This window comes from Myxocyprinus asiaticus, chromosome 39 (genome assembly GCF_019703515.2).
Source record: "Myxocyprinus asiaticus isolate MX2 ecotype Aquarium Trade chromosome 39, UBuf_Myxa_2, whole genome shotgun sequence".
In the NCBI taxonomy this organism is placed as follows: domain Eukaryota; kingdom Metazoa; phylum Chordata; class Actinopteri; order Cypriniformes; family Catostomidae; genus Myxocyprinus; species Myxocyprinus asiaticus.
The window spans coordinates 2,624,325-2,637,500 of NC_059382.1; the positions used below are offsets into that span (position 1 = coordinate 2,624,325).

Genomic DNA, 13,176 nt, shown 5'->3' on the forward strand with positions numbered 1-13,176 from the left:
AACAGAGAACACACTGTCAAACTTACACACACACACACACACACACACTTCTACATAAGGTCTGTTGTTATCTAACACAGTTTTTGCTGGTGATATGTAAATCAAGCAATACTGTGAATATCACCATGAAGTTTTGCGATCCTTCCTTCTCTTGCAACTCTTGAGTATGAGAGTGTTAGCACAGAGAAGACCTGCTTGCTAGAATCTCAAGGAAAAATGAAAAGACACTCATCTAGCTGCTCTTATCTGCGCTGCTCTCTTACATTTTAGTTCAGAACAGCACGAACACAAGCGGAGTGATACAAATAGTGAAGCGGAGTGATACAGTAGTGATATATGTTATACAGTATACTGATTTAAGCAGTAACTCTTCCGAGTGTTTTCGCAGACCTAAAACTCGATACTCGTCATTAGCCAGGTGAAGATGGAGCGGTATAAATCAGCGTTTGACCACTGGATGTACAGAAATAACGTCACTTTTAAGGCAACACGGGGGGAAATCATCAATGTGCAATGTAAACTCGCATAAAAATGCCCAAATTCACATCATTTCATATTCACAATGTAATCCAATTGCATTAGCGGCGTAAAAACAGTTTTAGTTTCCCGAATTGCTTTTGTACTCTGCGATAACTTTGAGGCCGTTTTGTGATGTACATTCCCAAATATAAATGCTCTGATCACTTACCATAAATGAATGGGGTTTGTTAAATGGAGAAATTGCATGACCACGTTTGTGTAACGCGCCCTGGGAACCTGTCCATATTTCGATTAAAGCTTCCATAAGGAAAGCAAGTGACATCAGATAAAAGAGTTAGGTTGGAAGTATTCCAAAAGTAATCGGATTAGATTACCCCAAAATGTAATCTGCGAGATTGCATTCCTGATTGCCATTTCTGCCATGTAATATGTAATCAATGCCCGGTTAGAATTCAGAAGTAATCTTCCCAGCACTTTATATAGTGCATTAAAGGCAAACATTTCTTGTTAGTTTGTGTGATGTCTGGGAATCAAACCCATGATCTCGGTGTTGCTAACACCTGTAGAGCTACAGGAACACAAATCCCAAGATATTGAATATCGTCAAAAGACAAACCTTTACAATTAAACAACTGCATTCAACGGCCTAAAAAAAGTGTGTGTGTGAGAGAGTGTGTATGTTTGAGAGAGTGTGTGAGTTTGAGAAAGTGTGTGAGTGTGTGTGAGAGAGTGTGTGAGAGAGTGTGTGTGTTTGAGAAAGTGTGTGAATGTGTATGAGAGTGTGTGTGTTTGAGAGAGTGTGTTTGAGAGAGTGTGTGAGAGTGTGTGAGAGTGTGTGTGTTTGAGAGTGTGTGAGTGTGTGTGTGTGTGAGAGTGTGTGTGTGAGTGTGTGTGAGAGTGTGTGTGTGTGGGAATGTGTGTGTGTGTGTGTGTGTGTGTGTGTGTCTGTTTGAGAGTGTGTGTGTGTGTGTGAGTGTGTGAGAGAGTGTGTGTGTGTGTGTGTGCATGTGTGTCTGTGTGTGTCTGTGTGTGTGTGTGTCTGTGCGTGTGTGTGTCTGTGCGTGTGTGTGTCTGTGTGTGTGTCTGTGAGGTGAGTGTGTGTGTGTGTGTGTGTGTGGGCAGGTTTAAGTGGTTTACGAGGACATTTTTTAGGTTATAAACTGGTAATTACAAGGGTATTATGCTATAAATGTGGTTATGAGGACATTCCTAGTATCCCCATAATTCAAATCACTTAAAAAACATACAAAATGATGTTTTATTGAAAAAGTAAAAATGCAGAAATTTTTTGGTGAGGGTTAGGTTTAGGGGTAGGGTTAGGGATAGGGGACAGAATCTATAGTTCATACAGTATAAAAATCATTATGTCTATGGAGAGTCCTCATAATGATAGCTGCACCAACATGTGTGTGTGTGTGTGTGTGTGTGTGTGTGTGTGTGTGTGTGTGTGTGTGTGTGTGTGAGTGAGTGAGTGAGTGAGTGAGTGAGTGTGTGTGTGAGTGAGTGAGTGAGTGAGTGAGTGAGTGTTTGTGGACGTCAACTTCCCATTCAGTTTCCTCTAGCTGCTAACAAAGAGTCATCAGTTCCCACATGGATTAAAATAACTTGCGCATTTCCTCCGCCAGCACATTCCCAAACACACACACATTCCCAAATCAGTCATATTAATCATTTCGCAAAGGAGTGCAAAAGCTGCCTCATAAAGCAAACTAAAATATACAGACACCTCCATCTCAAGTGACACACCTCTGACAGACAGTGTACATCTGGTAAATGTCTTGGATGTGGATTATAAGATACTTTTATCACAAACACACACATTATCACAACTGCTGTATTGCCGGTCATGCGACTAAAGGAGCTTTTTGGGTTCGGTTACATAAGCTAAACACATCCTGTTTAACACTGTAACGCACAGCTGCTGTACTAATCCAATAACGCACCTAATGAAATATCTCTTTCAATCTAATCGGACACCGCAGGGCTTTTCACAGAATGCTTAACCCTGAGTTAAAGCTGAAGTGAGTCATTTCAGAGCAACTAGTGTCACCAGACTAAATTGCAACAATAAAGACTTTCTAAACACAAATCTAAAATAAAAATGATTTAAACAGGTTTCCTGAATACTCCCCTGTCATCTTCCATTGGTTGGACAAACAGACAATCCTGCTCCAAACTCAAACAGTTAGTTGAACTTTTCAAAGGAAACCAGTCCATGAATGGCCTGCATATTAAGTTGGGATAAAGGAAGAATTTTAGCAAAGAAAAGACAAATGAACACTTGGGTTAACATCTTCTTAACCATTGGTTAAGGCCATTGTGGAATGAGAATTATCACTGCTTTGGGGTATAAACCTCTGAACTGTGGTGTCAAAGGTGTATAATGTAAAGAAAAATGGTATTATACTAGAATAGTATTGACAAAAAACAAGCAACATACAACAACCAACTCAACAATGCTTGTATGACAAGGAGGAGGGCGTGGCCGGGCCGTGAAGATGCACGTGTGTGTTGCGAGCCCTCCAACCCCTGCTGGACAGAACTGCTCCTCCCCTTCTCGGCAGACGACAGCGGTTCCTCCAGCTCACGACGGCCGGCAGCGACCCCTCCGTCCCCAAGCAGATGGCCTGGCGGATGTAACAGTTACAAGGACGTGCAAGGAGGCGGCGGGAACCGGCCGAACAGTAAACAACGTTTAATGATATAACTCAACTTAAAAACATGAACACAGACACACACAAAGCAGCCGTGTGCGTCTCTCTCTCTCTCTCGAACTGCCGTCTCTGGCTCCCCTTTATCTCACTCTCCCGCTGATCAGCTGATTCATCACCGGTCGTGCACCCTCACGGCCCAGCCACGCCCTCCTCCTCATCACAGCTTGCCTCATTAAATATGAATGCACTTTGCACAGTCTCAATAACGTTGCTTTTGGTAGTACATTTCAGAACACTTACAGTATAAGGAATGTTCCAGGTTTAACACAAGCTAAGCTCTGGCAGCATTTGTGCCGTATTGTTGATTACCATAAAAGAAATTGACATGTTAATGCTCATTTATTTAAAAAAGGCAAAGACTGCAGTTACAGTGAGGCACTTACAATAGAATTAAATGGGGCCAACCCGTAAATACTAAAATACTAGAGGTATATCGATATATCCATATTTTTTACATCCTCACTTGCTATCCAATGCATGCTTTGTTATTTTGGTTAAATAATCAAGTGTTCAAAATGTGAAGCGTGGGAATGCAAAGAAAAAAGCGACTTTATGGAAATAAGCCATGTCAGCACATACATCATGTCGCCAACCTCATCTCTAGTGAATAAAAAGAAAATTTATTCTTTATTAAACCTCTATCTAATCTAAATTTACATCAGTACAAAATATTATTTGGAATATTCTTACATATAGAGCATTGTACATTCTTACATATCGGCAGACGACAGCGGTTCCTCCAGCTCTCGACGGCCGACAGCGACCCCTCCGTCCCCAAGCAGACAGCCTGGCGGATGTAACAGTTAAAAGGATGTGCAAGGATATGCAAGGAGGGGCAGTGGTAGCTCAGCGGTTAAAGGCTCTGGGTTACTGACCATAAGGTCAGGGTTCAAGCCCCAACACTGCCAAGATGCCACTGTTGGGTCCTTGAGCAAGGCCCTTGACCCTATCTGCTCTAGGGGCGCCATATCATGGCTGACCCTGCACATTGACCCCAGCTTAGCTGGGATATGTGAAAACAAATAAATTTCACTGTATATATGAAAATGTATAATGTGTGACAATAATAAAGGCTTTCTTCTTCTTCTTGTAATGCAACTAAGTATCCATTTCAAAATAAGAGTCACTGGTGTGTTTCGAACTTGTTTATAGTTAAAAGTCTCACATTATGCACCAGATCTTTATCTGGTTATAACTGGGATTTGGTTGAACAGTAAACTAAATCTGGGATTATATTAATTTTGGACTCTTGTAACCTCTATGTCTGTGGTTGTCAAACTAAGGAAAGACTACGTTTTTTTTCCCCCCTTCTATGAATCCATTTTAAAAATGATCAGCCGATTAATGGGTTATCGGCAAAAGCAGGGGTTTTCCGATGTTACAGCAGGGTTTACCTGCGTTGCGTCGACATGACAATGCAGTTGTAATATTGTATCTAACTTTACACAGATGCGGTTATCACACTAAAATCATGTTAACACACATATTGTTTACCTCTTGTGGTTATACTTTTGAAACAGTGAGTATTTTAATGTTTACAGATTGACCCCATTGACTTCTATTGTAAGTGTCTCACTGTAACCATGATTTCTGATTTTTAGTTTTTAGATGAGTCTAAAATAATTTAGTTGTAATCAACATTACGGCAAAACTGCTGTCAATTGAGCTTTAGTTGTTTTGAAACCCGGATCATTCTGGCTCAACTAATGCTGTGAGTTTATGGAGGGATTATCTGTTTGTCCAAATAATTACAGACGAGTGGGATGTTTGATCATGATTTTTGCGATTCCATTTGGTGTCGCTTAGAGAATAGTTTTATATATCAACACTTTAAAAACGAATACACAAAAATACACTGCTGAGACACAACCCAAAGCATCCATCACAATCTGACACTATTACACAACAGAGCCTGCTGTCGTCTTTTGAAGCACATGCAGTCTTGGACCTAACTGGGACATCCTTCCCGTTCAGAGCAAAACCACCTGACTGTCCAAGAAACACTGATATAATCTGCATTACATGTGATGCAATCATTTGGGCCGAAGGCTACTGACATAACATGAATTTTATTGGGATGTTTATAGAGCCCTTGGTTGCTTTTCTTAAGTCAGTATCCATACAGCCTCCTCAATATAAGACACATTAAAGTCCTTAATTATAAATTTAAAAAGACAGACCCTTGATAGAAGGATCCTTTCATTGTTCACATTGTAAGTTGTAGCATTTTCACTAAAGGTAAGTGTTAGTGGATAAATACTGAACCTTTGCATCTTAAAGGAATATTCTGGGTTCAATACACGTTAAACTCAATCAACATTTTGTGGCATTATGTTGATTACCACAGATTAATTTCAACTCGTCCCTCATTTTCTTTAACCCTAAAAAGGGTTCTAAAGGAACATTTATTCTATTTATAACTGATTTATTGCTATGTTTCAACACATTAGGGACCACATAATATATTTTCTTGATTTTTTTACTTTTAGATAAAGATTGTGAGTTGATGCCAGACTTTATAATCGCATGTCCTCAGTAATTGCAGGGAAAGAAATATGACAAACTCCCTCTGTAACGTTGGGTTCTTGGAGAGGAAGAGTGGAGACGCAGGAGTAGATACTTTTCAATCTTTTAATAGGAATTGCTGGAGTGGAACAAACTATAAAGCATAACATCTCAACGTAACACTTCAAGGACTGACAATCAATGAACAAAACTGGAGGGTATATATACATAAAAGGAACTAATGAGGGGATGGAAGACAGGTGAGGATGAGGAACAGCTGGAAGTAATGAGGGAAGTGCACTCTGGGAGATGTAGTCAGGAGGAAAACTTCAAAATAAGAGTCCTTGAAAAACATGAGGGAGACAGACTGTGACATTACCCCCTCTTTAAAGGGCAACTCCTGGCGCCCAAAGACCGATTAGGAGGGTAGGGTGACACAGAAGGTGAAGGATCCAAGGGGGATGATCAGGAGGCCTGGGGGCGGCTTCAGGGCTGGAAATTGATCCGGAGGCGGAACCACTGGAGGAGGAGACTCAAGGGAAGAGGGCGGAGCCATGGAAGACTCTGAGGGGCGGAGCCAGGGAACTTGGTGCCCGGAGAGTAGCCAACGGCTTGAAGGGCCAGGGTGGAGCTGAAGGTTCAGAGGACCGAGGCAGAGCTGGGGGATCTGAGGACAGAGGTGGAGCCAGTGGGATTGAGGTGGAGCCGTAGGGAAGGAGGTCCCTGGTAAAGATGGAGGCTCGGAGTGACGAAGCGTAGCTGGAGGATTGGAGAGCTGAGGTGGAGCCAGGTGACCGACTGACCAAGGTGGAGCTGGAGGGACGAGGGACCCCGGAGAAGCCGGTTGGCTGTAGGACCACGGTGGAGCCAAAGGGACAGAGCTGAAGTGGGACTGAGGAAATGAAGGGCCAAGGTGGAGTCCAGGGCTCGGAGGATCTAGGCGGAGTCGGAGGGTTTGAGGTTCCCCTTGAGTCGGTGATGCGGGAGGAGCCGGCTGACCAGGAGGAGGAGGAAGTGTCCTGAGTGGAGCCAGCGGAGGAGGAAGGACCAGGGTACTGGACGGAACTAGGGTGTCCATGATGTTGGGCAGAGCCAGCAGAGGAGTACACTGGGTGGGCATACAGGTGGGAATGGAATCAAAGTCAATAAGCTCCATGAAATCAGGCTCTGGGACGGTCGAGGCTACAGGCGTGGGCTCTGGGACGGTCGAGGCTACAGGCATGGGCTCTGGGACGGTCGAGGCTACAGGCGTGGGCTCTGGGACGGTCGAGGCTACAGGCGTGGGCTCTGGGACGGTCGAGGCTACAGGCGTGGGCTCTGGCTCGTTGACCGTGGCAGGCTTCGAGGGAGGAGCCGTGGCAGGCTGGAGGGCGTCCACTGTGGGAGGAAGTGAGGGGATGGAAGACAGGTGAGGATGATGAGGAAAAGCTGGAAGTGATCAGGGCAGTGCACTCTGGGAGATGTAGTCAGGAGGAAAACTTCAAAATAAGAGTCCTTGAAAAACATGAGGGAGACAGACTGTGACACCCTCATTGCTCATCTCCCCAGCCTCTTAAATTTTTGTATTCCCCAGGATAAAAAATATTTTATGGAGGGGAAAAAAAAAGCAAAAGTTGTGGTTTTCAGTGTTGCACTTACAATGGAAGTCAATGGGGCCAATTTGTGGAGGGTTTAAAGGCAGAAATATGAAGCTTATTATTTGATAAAAGCACTTACATGAATTCTTCTACTAAAACTCATGTATTATTTGAGCTGTAAAGTTGTTGAAATCGTCATTTATCGGGATTACAGGGTTTATGGCAGTGTGTTGTCATGGCAACGCAGTTGTAAAATTGGATGACTTGATGGGATTTTATCACACTAAAATCATGTTTAATCACACATATTGTTTATATCTTGTGTCTATACTTTTGAAACAGTGAGTATTTTAACGTTTAAGGATTGGCCCCATTGACTTCCATTGCAAGTGGAACACTGGAACACAGATTTGTGTTTTTTTTTTTGTTTTGTTTTTTTAAAGAAAAAGGAGGGACGAGTCAAAATTAATTTTTATGGTTATCAACATTATGCCACAAATGCTGTCGATTGAGCTTCACTTGTATTGAACCCGGAATATTCCTTTAAATATGACTACCAACACCACTAACGACTGTTATTTTGTGTGAATCAGGTCAGGTAGAAATAATGCCTGCACATGTTCTATTTTTGCATCGAAAATTATGAATTTCAAGCATAATAATGCAATTCCATAACATACCATGAAGAATACTAGAGCAACACATCTTTGATACAGACCCCTCAACTTAAATGTCATATCTATTTATGATGCATTATACAAAACTTACATTTATAATCCTCAATTAAAACTCTCATTGAAGACAAAGCTTATTATTAACACACAGCTACAGATTTAATCGAAACTGTTTATCAATAAAACACACACACTGAAGTGTTATATTAAGCCCAAGGCCAAAACACAGACACTGAACACATTGTTGGAAACACACAAATTTTATATAAATGTCCAAACCACTGACTATTGTTTTTATATTTATAAGCTAATTCCAATGACTACAGACTAACCCAAACTCGAAACATAAAAAAAAGCATTTACTTTACTGATAAATCCTTTTTAACTTTGAGAAGATCCCCAAAAGGGAGGTTTTGCCAGATTTACTACATTTCTGGAGACAATTTTGTATCTAAATATAGCTAAGCAAATCCACACACATTTTCCTTCATTCCACACATTCTTTCCTCTTACTTATTGCTGGCAGAATCCAGATGCTCCTTGAAGGCTCGTCTCTCTCTGTCTGTCTCTCTCTCCTCTCTTTCTGTTTGTCTGCGTAGTTTGTTGAGCAGTTTATGAGACAGCTAATTCTTCATTTTCTCTCTTTCCTCAGCTGATCCATCTCTTTTCCTCCCCTCAGTCTTTCACAGACTCCTCCCTCTTTCCATCTCAGTGACTCACAGACCCACTTCCTTTCAGAGACCCCACCCACTAACCAACACATCACCACCAGAGCAAAAATGAGTATGAAAACAAACACACACACATACACACTCTCTCTCTCTCTCTCACACTTTTGTTTACCAGAATAAACAGACTCCAGTGTGTGTGTGTGTGTGTGTGTGTGTGTGTGTGTGTGTGTGTGTGTGTGGTTACTTGGCTATAATTTTGTAACCAGAAGTGAGCAAAATCTGACAAAACCTCCCTTTGGACACATTTTGGGACATCCTCAATTTGTAAAACGATTAATGCATAAATTAAATAATTATTTTTAAAATTCTATTAATGCAAAAAAAGTGTCTGTTTATAATAATTACAGTAAGCTTTATATAAAAACGATAGATGTCCCCATTTAGCAGACATCTGTGTGTGTGTGTGTGTGTGTGTGTGTGTGTGTGTGTGTGTGTGTCAAGTCATTTTTATTTGTATAGCGCTTTTCACAACACACATCGTTTCAAAGCAGCTTTACAGAAAATCATGCATTAACAGAAAATGAAACTGTAATATCTATAAAGTCTTACAGTCATCATTATGTAATTGTAAATTGTGCATAAAAATATATAATTAAATAGTTGTATTAAATATAATTGTATTTAGAACCCCAGTGAGCAAGCTGAAGGCGACTTTGGAAAGGAACACAAAACTCCATGTGAGACTGGCCTCAATGTGGGGGCCAGTTCCCCTCTGACTAAACAACATGAATATAATGCCAATATTAGTTATTTATGTGCAGTCCAAGTCATGGTTTAAAATTAGAAAGTAAGTGTTAAGGGCCAGTGCTGAAACAAAGATTTTGTATGAACTGTAAGATTAATGACTGTCTTTGAAGTTCATCCTGGATTAACTGCAGAAGTTCACATAGATGCATTGTCCTTTGTTAGTTGTCTGATGAAGGGTTTTGTTGGCAATTAATTGATAGTCTATGCATTCCATTATAAGAGTGTAGTCCATCATTAGACCGAGGTGATGCAGGCAGAGATCAGTGAGGTGCCTCGCAGTTCAACCGGCCGGTCATAAGTCCAAGGTTCAGGCAGTGGCATATGAAGTATCCCATGTCTTACAGTTGGAGTTGGCATCAGTTCATCCTCTGAAGTCAAAAGACTGAAGTGATGTCTGGCTGGCACCGGCTGCATGTAGTCGTCATCACTCAGAGACAAATAGCAGTGGAGTACGACACCAAGCAGGAACGGAGCTGGATCTGGCCGGCTCTGGTAACCAAAGGTTATGAAGTTTATTTATTGAACTTGAAGTACATCCAGTAATGCATTACAATAATCTAGTCTTGAGGTCATGACTGTATGAATTAGTTTTTCAGCATCAGCAACAGAGAGCATGTGTCTTAACAATATTTCTGAAGTGGAAGAATGCTGTTCTACAAACATTGGAAATGTGATTTTCAAAGGACATATTGGTATCAAATATAAGTTCTTCACTGCAGAAGATGACGTAATAGTACATCCATTGAGAGTCAAATTATATTTTTTGGCCCAATAATTAGTACCTCTGTTTTGTTGGAATTTAGTAGAAGGAAATTTCTAGCCATGCAATCTTTGATTTTATTGATACACTCTGCAAATTTGGAGAATTGTGAAATTTCGCTGGGTTTATAAGAAATATAAAGTTGGGTATTGTCGGCATAACAGTGGAAACTTATTCCATGATTCCTGATAATATCTCCCAGGGGAAGCATGTATAAGGAGAAAAGCAGAGGCCCTAAAACTGACTCCTGTGGCACTCCATACTTAACTTTTTTTTTTTTAATTTATATCCCCTTTTTCTCCCCAATTTGGAATGCCCAATTCCCACTACTTAGTAGGTCCTTGTGGTGGCGCGATTACTCACCTCAATCCGGGTGGCAGAGGACAAGTCTCAGTTGCCTCCGCTTCTGAAACTGTCAATCCGCACATCTTATCACGTGACTCGTTGTGCATGACACCGAGGAGACTCACAGCACGTGGAGGCTCATGCTACTCTCCACGATCCACGCACAACTTACCACACGCCCCATTGAGATCGAGAACCACTAATCGCGACCACGAGGAGGCTACCCCATGTGACTCTACCCTCCCTAAATAAATGCAGTCTCTGTACTGTGATGGGGCCTAAATCCTGACTGAAATTGTTCATATATACTATTTCTCTGTAGAAGTGAACATAGTTGGGAGGACACTACCTTTTCTAGTATTTTTTACATAAATGGGAGATTTGAAATCAGTCTATAATTAGCCAATTCTCCAGGATCAAACTGTGGCTTCTTAATAAGCGGTTTGATAACTGCCATTTTAAAGTTTATTGGGACAAGTCCTGAGGATAGCGAGGAGTTAATAATATTAAGAAGAGGTTCTGAGATTACAGGGAATGCCTCTTTTAGGAGTTTAGTTTGTATTGGGTCTAACATAATGTTGTTGATTTTGATGTTTTGCTAAGTTTTGTTAGCTCTTCATGACCTATGACAGTGAAGGATTGAAGTTGCACATGAGGAAAATTATGAGACACAGGTACTGTGACAGACAACTGCATAATTCCCAATTTTATTTCTGATGATTTCTATTTTATCAGTAAAGAAATTCATGATGTCATTACTATTGTGCTGCGATGGAATATCTGGTTCAGCTGAGGCTTTATTCCTAACTAATTTAGCCACAATTTAGCCACTGAATAAACACCTAGGATTGTTGTGGTTATTTTCTATGAGTTTGTTAAAATATGCTGACCTGGCAGCTTTTAGTGCCTGTCTGTAGCTACAGACACTATCCTTCCATGCACCGCGAAATACCTCTAATTTTGTATTCTTCCACTTGCGCTCCATTTTCTGAGCTGCTCTATTGAGAGTATGAGTGTGATCATTGTACCATGGTGCAGGGCTTTTTTCTTTCATTTTCTTTAATCGAATAGGGGCGACACTATCAAGAGTGCTAGAGAAGACTGTATTTATATTTGCTGCTATTACATCAAGTTCTTCTAGACTTTGTGGCTTACTGAGTATATGAGATAGATCTGGAAGATTATTAGTGAAGCTATCTTTAGTGGTGGAAAGAATAGTTCTTCCTGAATGATAGTGGTGTAGATTGAGTAACATTAGCTGATCGCAGCATACAAGAGAATAGGTAATGATCTGAGATGTCATCGCTCTGCGGTAGAATTTCTATAGTATCAACATCAACTCCATATGACAGAATTAAATCTAGCGTATGGTTATGGTGATGAGTTGGTCCTGTCACATTTGTTCTGACTGCAAGAGAGTTGAGAATATCGATAAATGCTAATCCAAATGTGTCATTTTCATTATTTCTGTGAATGTTGAAGTCATCAACAATTAAAGCTCTATCTACATTAACTACTAGATCTGATAGAAAATTTGCAAATTCTCCAAAGAAATCAGAATACCACCCGGGTGATCTATATACTGTATCAAGGGCAAAAGATGACAGAGATTTTTTATTTATATCTGACGGTGTCATATTAAGCATTATTAGTTCAAAACACTTAAACTTACATATATCCTGTCCTCTGAGTAACACCAAAAACTTCACTTGTAGCAACACCTACAAGTAACACCAAAAACACCTCCTCCTCGACTCTTTGGATGAGACTCACGTTTATAACAATAACTTGGGGGAGTAGATTCATTTAAATTAATATATTCATCCGGTTTAAGCCAGGTTTCAGTCAAACAGAGTGCATCCAAACTATGATCTGTGATAATTTCATTTACAATGAGTGCTTTGGTTGAAACAGATCTAATGTTTAGTAGCCCTACCTTTATATGATGTTTATCTTCATTTTTTTTTCATTTTTTTAAGTTTGACCTTAATCCAATTTTTTTCTAAATTATTTAGTGAGGGGTTTGTGTTTGGTAGTTCGGGGAACAGACACTCTCTATATGATATCTAGGTGATACAGTCTCTATGTGTTGTAGTTTATGTGACCTGTGTGACGTCTCAAGGCAGCTAGCAGACGTTCGGATTAACCAGTTTGTCTGCTTTCTGACCTGGGCCCCAGTTAGTCAAATACTATTACTATTAAGACTATGAGAGCGGCATCTTCCCTGGAGGGATTGAGTCCGTCTCTCTTTAGCAGGTCAGGTCTACCCCAAAGACTCTTCCAATTGTCTATAAATCCTATGCTATTCTCCAGACACCACTCAGGCATCCAGCCATTCAGTAACACTAATCTACTATAAACCTTGTCACCACAACAAGCAGGGAGGGGGCCAGAGCATATTACAGTGTCTGACATCATTTTTGCAAGTTCACAAACCTCTTTAACATTATCTCTAGTGATCTCCGACTGACGAAGCCGGACATCGTTAGTGCCGACATGAAAAACAATTTTAGAAAATCTACGTTTAGCATTAGCCAGCACTTGTAAATTTTATCTGATGTCAGATGCCTGAGCCCCCGAAATGCATTTAACAATAGTGGCTGGAGTCTCTATTTCCACTGTCTTTACAATAGAATCTCCTAT

At 40.8% G+C, this 13,176-nt stretch overlaps 1 protein-coding gene across 4 annotated transcripts in view; it reads right to left on the reverse strand.

The window, feature by feature from the left end:
- LOC127429919 (diacylglycerol kinase delta-like) overlaps positions 1-13,176 on the reverse strand; it is a 55,123-nt gene that overhangs the window by 28,840 nt on the left and 13,107 nt on the right. Inside the window, exon 5 of one of the 4 annotated variants that reach the window (XM_051679282.1) lies at positions 8,464-9,917. The exons of the other annotated variants lie outside the window; for them this stretch is intronic. The gene's annotated coding sequence lies outside the window, so the exon portion shown is untranslated. The remainder of the gene's footprint in view (positions 1-8,463; positions 9,918-13,176) is intronic. 4 annotated transcript variants of the gene reach the window in all.